The sequence below is a fragment of the Coturnix japonica genome, chromosome 1 (genome assembly GCF_054131305.1).
Source record: "Coturnix japonica strain WE chromosome 1, WE-NBRP24, whole genome shotgun sequence".
Lineage (NCBI taxonomy): Eukaryota > Metazoa > Chordata > Aves > Galliformes > Phasianidae > Coturnix > Coturnix japonica.
In genome coordinates this window covers 81,590,480-81,601,115 of record NC_140663.1, presented here as the reverse complement: position 1 = coordinate 81,601,115, position 10,636 = coordinate 81,590,480, and the positions used below count along the sequence as shown (strand labels likewise).

General features: G+C 35.8%; 1 long non-coding RNA gene across 1 annotated transcript; it reads right to left on the bottom strand.

Moving 5' to 3' along the window:
* Nucleotides 1–1,691: 1,691 nt before the first annotated feature.
* Nucleotides 1,692–10,337, bottom strand: LOC107321316 (uncharacterized). The gene is made up of 3 exons (XR_001558532.3): nt 10,268–10,337; nt 6,769–6,855; nt 1,692–4,298 (listed from the first exon to the last, which is right to left on the bottom strand). It is a non-coding gene; the product is annotated as an uncharacterized LOC107321316 (long non-coding RNA).
* Nucleotides 10,338–10,636: the final 299 nt, after the last annotated feature.

Genomic DNA, 10,636 nt, shown 5'->3' with positions numbered 1-10,636 from the left:
CAAGTGATCAGCAATCATCTGCATGGTGCACTTGTGGTTGTCTGAAACACCCTCCACCTGGATACAGAGACACTGACCATATCCTTCTGTCTGCAATTACCCAACAAATTTGTTGTCCATCAAGTAGTTCACCCTTCAAATCCATAACTCTCCAATACAGAGAGATAAGGAAGTGGAGTTGGATTGTGTCAAAGGCCTTGCATAAGTACAGATAAATTATATCCATTGCCCTTCTTGTCCACCACAAGAATTTTTTTCCTGCAAAAAGAAAAAATCTTTAAATAACAATTTACGTTTTTAAATAGAAAAAATGATACAAAAATAACTTGGTATTTAAGAAGAAGGTATGGTAAGACTTAAAATAACAGAAGAGGCATCAAGTCTGCAGTGAATTCTGATGATTCTGTTGCTAAGACAGAAAAGCATCAGCCACATGAGATGGAAACAATGCTTCTTCAGAATACTGTTTTCTTTGTAACTGAGAGTAAATCAATTTGAGTAGGTTATCAGAATGTTATTTAATTAGTATTAGCAACACCACAGGCCAACATTATGAACGATAATCTGACACTGCTGATGGAAGGTTCAGAAGGCAGCAATAAGTTTATGTCACCAAGAGGTGGGCAACAACTGTGATTTCACAGCACAAAAAAAAAACTTGTGCCAATGTCAAGACAGTTTGGGCGGAAGATTAAATTAGCACTTGCTGAGATCCATATTCCCCCAGTGACAATGCTTATTATTCTGTGAGAGTGAATTTTAAGCTAACATTTAGTAACACAGTAGTACTTTTGTTGAAGGTCTGCAAATGCTTTTTAGTTTAAGACTCCTTGAATCAAAAGAGTTTCTACATGCTTAAGTGGATCCAGGTAACAATAAGCTCTGAGGCACGGTTGTTACAGGCTTGGCAAGCACAATTATAACAAGTCACAGTAAACTTGTTCTGAAAAAGAACAGAATACAACCATCAATAAAAAGGCAAAGCCCAAGAGAAACTTGTTCAGGGAAGAAGTGAAGCAAAAAAGAGAGGGAAAACAAATGAAATAATGAATGGAAACAAAAGCAGATTATTGAAAAATTATTACATTATTTATTGAAAAATATTACAAGTGAAAGGATTCTCACAGAGATGTTTCAAAACTGCTTATTAAGTGCCATCAATACTGATTATAACTGATGTTTCATTCACTATCTTTTCCCTCTTTGCTGTCTTCCACTGTCTATAGTGAGTTATGTGTGGATGGTTCCTGCTGTCCTGAGTGAGGTTATCCTGAACTGATACAATTTCTTATACATAGAACAAATTTATGAATTGGAGCTTGCATTTTTTATAAATCTAAGAATAATCATTTAATACCTCATGGAAGCTTTCACAGAAACTTCAGTGTAAGATCTTTTCAAACTACTGGATGTATTCAAATCCACTTGGAAAGAAAGGGAGAAGTAAAAAAAAAAAGCCAAAAAAACCACCACCACCACCAACAACAAAAAAAAAACAGCAATATTCCTATTACTTCATTATTTCTTCAAGAAATAATCTTTCCCAGGACTGATTCCACACCCTGTGCCAGATTCAGCAGCAAGAACAGAACACAGTAAGTTACTTTCACAGAGTTCATTTCAAGCAGACAAAAATCAAACACATAAACAAACCAAGCATTTAAAAAAGGTGAGAGAAAATCCCCCAGATACTCAGAAAGCTATTCTCTTTTTAATCTTGTTTTTTAGAAGTACACCACTTGTTTCGGCATTTGTTTCTCATTACTACTAAAACAACACAAAACTTTAAACTGTAACTGCGCACAAAATTTGCAACCAATGTGGACTGTTCTACTCTGGGTGATGTCTCAACTTCAGAAACACAAAGGTTTTGCAGAAAGATTAACTGCGCTGTCTGTTGTATACTCAAGTATTCCACTTCTACTTATGCAAAAACAAACAAACAAACAAACACAACCAAAACAACCAACCAAACAAACAAAAAACAAAAAAAGCCCTAATTTTATGAAATAGGCATAACAGGTGTTAAGATAACATTTTATCCTATCTGAAAATCATAGTAAATATTGACAGCTGTTATCATTTTCATATTTTACTAGATGGAAGGACAGTCAATAGTTGATGCAACAATGATGCTGAGAAACAGTAAATTGTGAAACTGAACGCATACTGAATCTGATGACAAAAAGATGTGAAAGGATAACAGTTCAGTACAATTAAGAAAAATCCCCTCATGCTTGTGGTTAATATTCGATGGTATTTTTCTTTTTCCCTTTCTGAAGGGAAGAAAGAGAAACTTATTTAAGGAAGCTTAACACAGATACTAATGAGGTTTCAGTTTAGCCTTCCTGTCTATTTTCTCCAACAAGGAGACATTTTCCACTTAAGAAGCAGATTAATCTAATTAAATTAATTTAAACCATTCTATATGCCTAAGGTAGAAAAAAACACATCTTCAGAAATTCATGAGTTATTTTTCCAAGATCCTGAAACTGGTGGCAAAAAGTTGTAGTGTAATTAATCTTGAAGAAGCATCTGATTTGTGTTATTACCCCACACAGCAAAACAATCCCCTTACCATGAGTGAAGCCATCTCCCTGATGCTTCCTAATGAAAGAGAAAGTGACTGCTTTTTTTCTTCTTTTCCATTCTAAGGAAGAGTGTTGATCCCAGTAACCTTTCACTTTTACGTATTGGAATAATTAAAATATTTTTGGAACTCTTAAATTGCATTTTGAGGGCTTTTACAAACTTTGGATGTATTTTTCTTTCCTGTATGGATTTTCTGTTCTTTTTAGAAAGGAAACAAAAGATGTTCTGAGTTACAGTTTGAAACTGGCAGGCCAGATGATATAACGTTATGCCATTTCTGAATACTGTTGCTCTGATTATTGACATGAGAAAGCATCGTTCATTTGGATGTCCCACTGCTCTCCCTCAAATTATCTAGATAATGCCTTTATCTCCTCAGTTTCTTGTATTTATTTATTTTGTCATAGATTGCCTGTGGAAAAGTATGATGCCAATTCAGATGTCACATGACCCTCAAATAATCAAACAAATCAAAATGTATTGTACAAGAGTAGAGCTGTACTTGTTAAGGTTTCTGACTAAGACCACTGTTTAAATAAGGAGGAGAAAACCACTCTCTGTGTTGCTATCTGTGAGCATTCCAGAGTGGTATCCTCAATTTTCACTTAATTCAAAGTTAACTGAATAAATTAGTAGACCTTGAATTCTCTGTTTCTTCAATTCCATCCCTGTTTTTATTCTCCTAAAATCTTCTGCAATAATCAACATAGAAACAAAGGTCCTTTTTGTGTTTCAGCTTTTTACCCTCAGGGTAAAGCTATATTATAAAAATCTTTGGACTCGGCCATTGAAGGTGATGTTTTGCATGTCTCCTGCTCATGGTAAAAGAAATTGGTGGAACCTGACTTGAACTAATGGCTCTAGACATGGATTTGAAACTCTAGGGCTTGCTTTGCTAACTGTCAGTATCTATCTAATACTTCTGTGTAATGAAGAGAAATCTCCGATTCACTCACAACTGTTTTCACTTTGGCTATAATGCATATCTTTAATCTCAGCTATAAACAATAAAGTTACAGCCCCATTACAATTCATGCAAGAAATATTTGCATTTTTCCACAAATGTGTTTCAAATTCTAGCTTGTGCACTTTAGTCTGGAGGGTATCTGTATTCTTAAAATCTCAATTCAAATTGAAAATATACATGTTCTTATTTTAATACTGCTGAGCTGTTTGCGCACACGAGCATTTGTGTTCAGATAAGCTGAAGTAATTTGTCAGTTTACATCAAGCCAATTATTTGAAGTTCATTTGATTTAAAGAAATAAACCTGGCTCATTTCAATTGTTCTTAAACGACATTTTTATCAAGCATCTTCCTTATTTTTGAAGCTCTTAAAATGTTTTTACATTCATCCTCATTTCATGACAAAATTATACATTAATTTAATGCTCAGGTTTCTCTGGCCCACACTCAAACAAGAGGGATTGTTTTGGGCCAATGCTTTGGCTGTTGTTGAGTGATAGGTACTGCCTAAGGCTGGGCCAGGCCACTCAGTGGAGGAGAGCTACCGCCATGATGGTACACACTGGCATGGAGTGGGACACATTACTAGCTGTCCTGGGCCACTTGCAACCTGAAGGCCAGACATACCTGCTTTGAAGTAATTATGTACTTGTACCATTTTCCACAAGAAAATGATGACCTCTGTATGAAAATATTTCACTTCAGTTACTTCCCACTGATTACAGTTCACTTTAGGTGCACTGAAAGAGAAAGAACCAAAAATATGGTCAGATCCCATTGGATTTGGTGACAGCTTACAGCACTGTTAAACCAACCTTTAGTATGAAGTAATGAAAGCATTATTTTTCTGTCTTTTCAAAACGCAACATTTGATGTGAATGATTTGGTTACTAACAGCAATGCTTTTATGGCTGTAAATTATAAAAGTCTTTGCTTCCAGAAGAACGATGACTAAAATATTGAAAAGGCAAAGCATTTTTAAAATTGGACACAACTCTTTTGTATAGCTATTAGTCACTGTTAACAACCATTTCTTCAACAAGAAATTAGTAGTCATCACATATCCCCCCTGTGGCGCAAGTGGTAGAAGTGCCACTCTGCTACACAGAGGCTCGAATCCCGGGGGCTGGACTCGATGATCTCTAAGGTCCCTTCCAACCCGCACGAAACTATGAAACTATGAAACATATAAATGGGATTGTCTTTCGTCCTCAAGATCGTGTATAATTTTGTGGATTTATAACAAATCCATTATTTCTATCTGCTTACTGCAGACTTAATACATTTCACTCAATCATTTGCTGACTGGCAAACACATTTCATGTACCCTTTCCTGTATCACAACTCAACTATTACTCAGTTGGCAAAGGCTTACTCTTACAAACTCTCTTGTCCAGTTGCCAAAAGATACAAGCAAATGAAATTCCTCTAATGTTAGTGAGGCATAACTTTGGCGCCTGCTGGAAAGAGCCAAAGTAGCAGTTTCAGATGTGTGAACAATTAAAGAAAGATGCCAAACACATTTTGTGATGCTGAAAGGAAATAAATTAGAAACAATAATCCAGAGGTGCGAATGGGTAGTTTGTACTTGAGCAACATTTTTTCTTGTTAGCAATTGTATATTAAGAGTATTTATTATACAACTGTAATTAAAATCTGTGAAGTGCTCCCATCAGATAATAAAGCCAAAGAAATGGGAATGTGTATATGGAAAAGAGACTACACATTTTAAGACAATTCCAGCCCAGTCTGCAAGGAGATTATCATTTACTCATGAAAAGAATGAAGGACCAAGACTTTCTTGAGAAGCAATGCTTATTCAAAGCTCTTTCTGAAATACTTCTGCAAGATTAGTTATTTCCATACAATGAAGTAGAAAATTGATCTTAATTTGCCTTATTTCTAACAGTGGATATAAATAGTTTTGGATGTCTTAATTTCATGCCATCTGTTCTTTCCTTTGCCTTTTTACTCTTGGATAACACATAGGTGACACCTGCATAAAGAAAGGGCATAGATATAATTAATCAGTGAGCGAATTGTCTCCTTCATTAAAATTACAAGGGGAAATCATTCTATTCCCTGGGCTAGCCAGAGAAAAGTTATCTATCTTGCCATATTTCTTCACTTTTTTGTGCCAAGAGGCTGAGTAGAATGGCACAAAAATCCAAGCAAGTCTATCAGTGTTTCAGTGAGAAGGTCTTGGGTGCCAGTACTTTCTAGCAATCAGGTTAGTGGCTTCGGATCAGAAACTTTAAAGAGGCAATGTGTCTGCCAGAGCTACTCATCAGGAAATTATTTTGCTATCATTTTCCTCTTTCCATAATAAAGTAAAAGGAGGGGAAGGGCCCAGTATATTCATCTCAGTTTGCTACAGTCTCAGGACTACACTTAATCTGTACTGTCAGTCTTGGGCACGTGCAGATACTGAGGCTGGCTTAAATTGAAACACAAGTCCAAGACAAGAATTTTGTTTTCCTTGCCTTCAGATTGATTCTACACTTTCAAGTCTTACTCTGTAGACAGAAGTTCATTTGTTTAAACAACACTGAGATTTTTTCACTTAACAAAGAGACTCAGAAATATCTTAACAGGGAATAATCCCCATTAAATGCATATTACAACAGTGGTAGCAGGCACAAATCTTTTGCAGTAGTCTTCACTCTTCTTCTTCAAACTTCATTCTGCTGACTGATATTTCCAAAAGCAGAGGATGGAAAGTACCAAGACCATAACAGTTGATATTCTCATACCCACGCTTAAATGGGTAAAAATTTTCAATCTCAGTTTTCGTTTCTACCAAATGACAATTTCAGCTTACAAATAACTGCCCTTTCTTTTTGAACATTTCAACTAACACAACTGACCCCAAGATTTATCCAGAATGATTTTTTCCCAGGTGTCATCTTTTCTGATTTTCTCTCTAGCTATATATAACACAATGTAGTGTGATGATAGCACAGTAGGAAATGACTGCACCCTATTGCAGTCAGCAATACAGTCACAGGGAGCAACCATCCTGTCATTCAAAGCTGTGATCCAGGACAAGAACTGGAAAGCAGCAGTACTGAGTATGCTACCACCAAACAGAGGAGATATCTCTACTGCATATCACTGTGAGTCCCGTTTCACAGCTGAGAAAGAGCAGTCTTCCACAGCTCATACGTTTTTATTTTATTATTTAAAAATAAAAAATAAAAATCAACACACCTTTTTGTTGCTGATTACTGTTCATGTCAAGCCTATCCAAAAGGCAGAGGTATTGAAGTGGAAGAGGACACTTCTGGAGGTGGATGGCTGTAAAGTAGACAAAAATCACCTTAATCAGACACAAGAGCACAGAATAGACTCACTATAGTAAGGGCTACAGTACTGTAGAGACAGCAATTTTCAGTGAGTCTTCAACTACTTGGGCCCCTTGAAGATAAAATAGTTTAAAGCAGCAGCTTTAACTCAGCTCTTTGGCCTCTATCCTTTGTGCCTGTGTGGAAAGAGTTCTTTGTGTCTATATATAAAGATACCTCTGCCAGGTCATCTTGCAGTTTCCTCTAACTCCTTTTGACATTAATTCCACCACAGTCAATGGTGCTCCATATACATGAACAAAAGGCCCTGTGATCTTCGTTAGCTCTGAATGCACCATAAATCTTCCAAAGTATTTAACACTTAATGCTCTAAACCATCAAAATACTGTAGAATGAAGTTGTTCACTTTTCTGTGGCTAATTTGTTTGAAGTTATCACATTGCTGTTTACAGGAGAGGGTTTAAACACAATACAGAAATTACTTTCAGATTTTGAAAAAGAAATTTAGAACAAATTTATCTCATACTTTCATATTTTATCATGTTACCTATGTCAGCATCACAGATGTAAGCATGACATGAAGTGCATGGAGCCTAAAGAATAAGCTAAAAAGCTTTAGGTGGGTACACCAAGGATGGGTCAGGGAGGCTGGTACCTCTTGGTGCTAGTCTTCTGGTACACAATGGCTTCTTTACATTGTGTCACAGTCAAGGAACCTTGAAGCGACCCATGTTCATAATTGCATCATATCAAGAATGCTTTATAATTGCATTGTTCATAATTGCATCATATCAAGAATGCTTTATATTCCCAGGGCCAACCAGTATAAAAGGGAATTGTAGAGTAAATGAGAATCAAAACTCCAGAGTTCTTTATATTATGGCTTTACATTTCTCTTCCTTTCTGTTTCTGAAATATAGCACATAATATTATGAATAGTTATAGCTGTATATTACAAGCAATTACTGGGCAAAATGCTTTTCTTTGTCAAAGTCATTGGCAAAACTTGTGCTATCTTCAGAGCAAACAAGCTCTGATCACATCACTGTGTACACTGTGAAAGTGAAATGTGTTAAAAAAAAAAAAAGGGGGGGGTGCGGGGGGGGAGAAGACAAAGTAATTTACAATGTGCTCCTTATGAAAAAAAGAGCACAACTCAGAGGACCACATCAGTATAATAAAATCTGACTTTTCTCTGAAGAAAATGTTAAAAACTCAATGCACCAATCTTTGACACTAACTAAAAAAACCTAACCAACAACAAAAAAACAAAAGAAAACAAACAAACAAGCAAAAAAAAACCAAAAACAAAAAAACCAAAAACAAAACAACAAAAAAAACCACTTTAATTTAAATTTACCTCAGTTGTAGTCCATACTGTCACGGATCCTAAAAGATTTATTGTAATGTTACTGAAACCTGAATATTGCCCAGATGTAAGAGCAGCTTTTCAGCTCCTACAGTCTTTCTACTTAATGTCTAAATTATAACTTTCAGGGGTATACTTGAATACTAGATAGTAAAGATGACTTTACAGTTATCTCTGGTTTGAAAATACTGCTTTACTCAGGTTTATGGCCCATTAAGACAGTGTGTTTTTCCTTGTAATATCCCCTGCTGTGCAGTACTAATTTCATTTTAACACTATGATTTGAACTCAACACATACAATTAGTTTCTATCAAGAATAAAAGCTCTTTTGCTCAAGGTCAAATTATACAAAATCTATGACGCAGGATGAACAGGCTATATCAGTTCAAGGAAAAACTAGCCCAAACCCTATTGTTTTAAAATTCTTTCTCTAATTCAAAGAAAAATCTCATTTCGTTCCCATTTTTCTCCTATACTATAAAACCCCAAATAAATCAGTTGTATCAGTACCTTCTTCTGTAATTTGCTTACTATAGCAACACATCTACCTAGTCTACATTTAGATTTTTTAAAGGAGAACTGTAAATTATCTAAGAGTCTCTTCAAGACCAAGAAATAAAGTGTATCAGCTGCCATGAATCCTTAGCAGGCATTTCCCTCTTACAGCTAAATGAGAAAGTGAGGATTGCAGTACCCTCTGATTCAACAATTTTTAATCATTTCCTGTTGAGATGGACAGAAATGGAAATAGAATTTTTCAATTCACTCCTAAACCTCACACTCACATCACCTGAAGGAGACCAGCTGCATATTAACAACTGGAGGACATGAGAAAAGATGATGCATACTATGATCCTGAGGTCTCCAAGACACAGGCTTTATTACATTTATGATTACATTTTAAAGCATACTTTGTCTGTTCATTTTTCTTTAATACAGGATATTACTGTTCAAGTTAAATAGTACGTTTGTTTGATGTAGAAGAGTCCTCAATCTCAATTCTACTTCAGCAAAGACAGCTGTGATAATCTACTTAACCACACATTGAACATCTTACCAGTTTTCCACATAAGCAAGAGAAAGCTGAAGTGCTAAACCTCCAGTCAGTGGAGGTCCTGGTTAAAATTTCAAGATGTATTTTAAAGACCTGCTTGTCATCACATAACTGAATTTCTTTTTCATGGCAAATTTTGATCAACAGTAAAATGAATACTAAATCCAAACTTAAAGCTTACATATAAAAGCAACGTGGCACTAGGCAGCACAGAATACAAGTATTTCTCAGTCAATTGACACTGAACCTGTTTAGCACCTTTCAATATAAATAAAAGTTCAGATTTGGTCCTACTCTTCCTGACAAACGGAATCATTTGCCATTTTGTTTAGAAAGTTGATAGAACTGTGGTTTTATACATAGAGTAGAAGAGCTGCATAAACCTCGCCAAACAGCTTAAGCATCCTCCTAAGCTACTTCTTCCTGCTGAGCCAGCACAGTTCCCTCTGCAGCAAATTCATCTGGTTGGGAAAAATCATTTTGCAAGATTTGATTATTATTACCCTATTTTAAAGGAAGAACTGGAGCCAAGTGGAGGGAAGCATAACAGAACACTGTAAGTAAATAAATGTTTCCAGATAAAAGTATTTAACTTGGTTTCAGAATGAGTATTTCTAGTTTTATATATGAAAATTTAAATATTACAGTTACAGATGTAAGTTTAATTCCACTCACTGCAGAGCCACATAGAATCATAGAATGGCTCAGGTTGGAAAAGACCTTAAAGATCATCAAGTCCAACCACAGCCTAACCATACTACCCTAACTAACAACCCTCCACTAAATCACGCCCCTGAGCACCACATCCAAACGGTTTTTAAACACATCCAGGGACAATGGCTCAACCACCTCCCTTGGGAGCCTATTCCAGTGCTTAACCACACTTCCTATAAAGAAGCTTTTTCCTGATATCCAACGTAAGCTTACCCTCCAATTTATTAAGAGGTTCCCAGTTTCTGTTTCCCCTTCCCAGCCCTTACCAAAAAATCTCAAGTTTCTGTAGCTGAAGAAGTACCTCATGGTCTTTACTTTTCAACTCTCATAAAGAGTCTGGAAGACAAAATTAAAACAATTGTTATACACTACAACAGAAATTCCTGAGACATCAGGTTTGCTTCTGTAAATATTACTTTACTGTAACTCTCTCATTTCAAACATCTTTTTAATGTATTATTTCCAAATTATAGTTAATTTGACTTCTGCCTTTTATAAGCTGTTGGTATCCTCCAGGGAGAAAGAGAGAGACAAACACTGCAACAAATGGCACAATTCATAGTAACTATGTTTCAAGACTACTTGCACTTATTTCAGTGTCTTTTTCCAACAGCCTCAGATGAAAGCGTAATTAT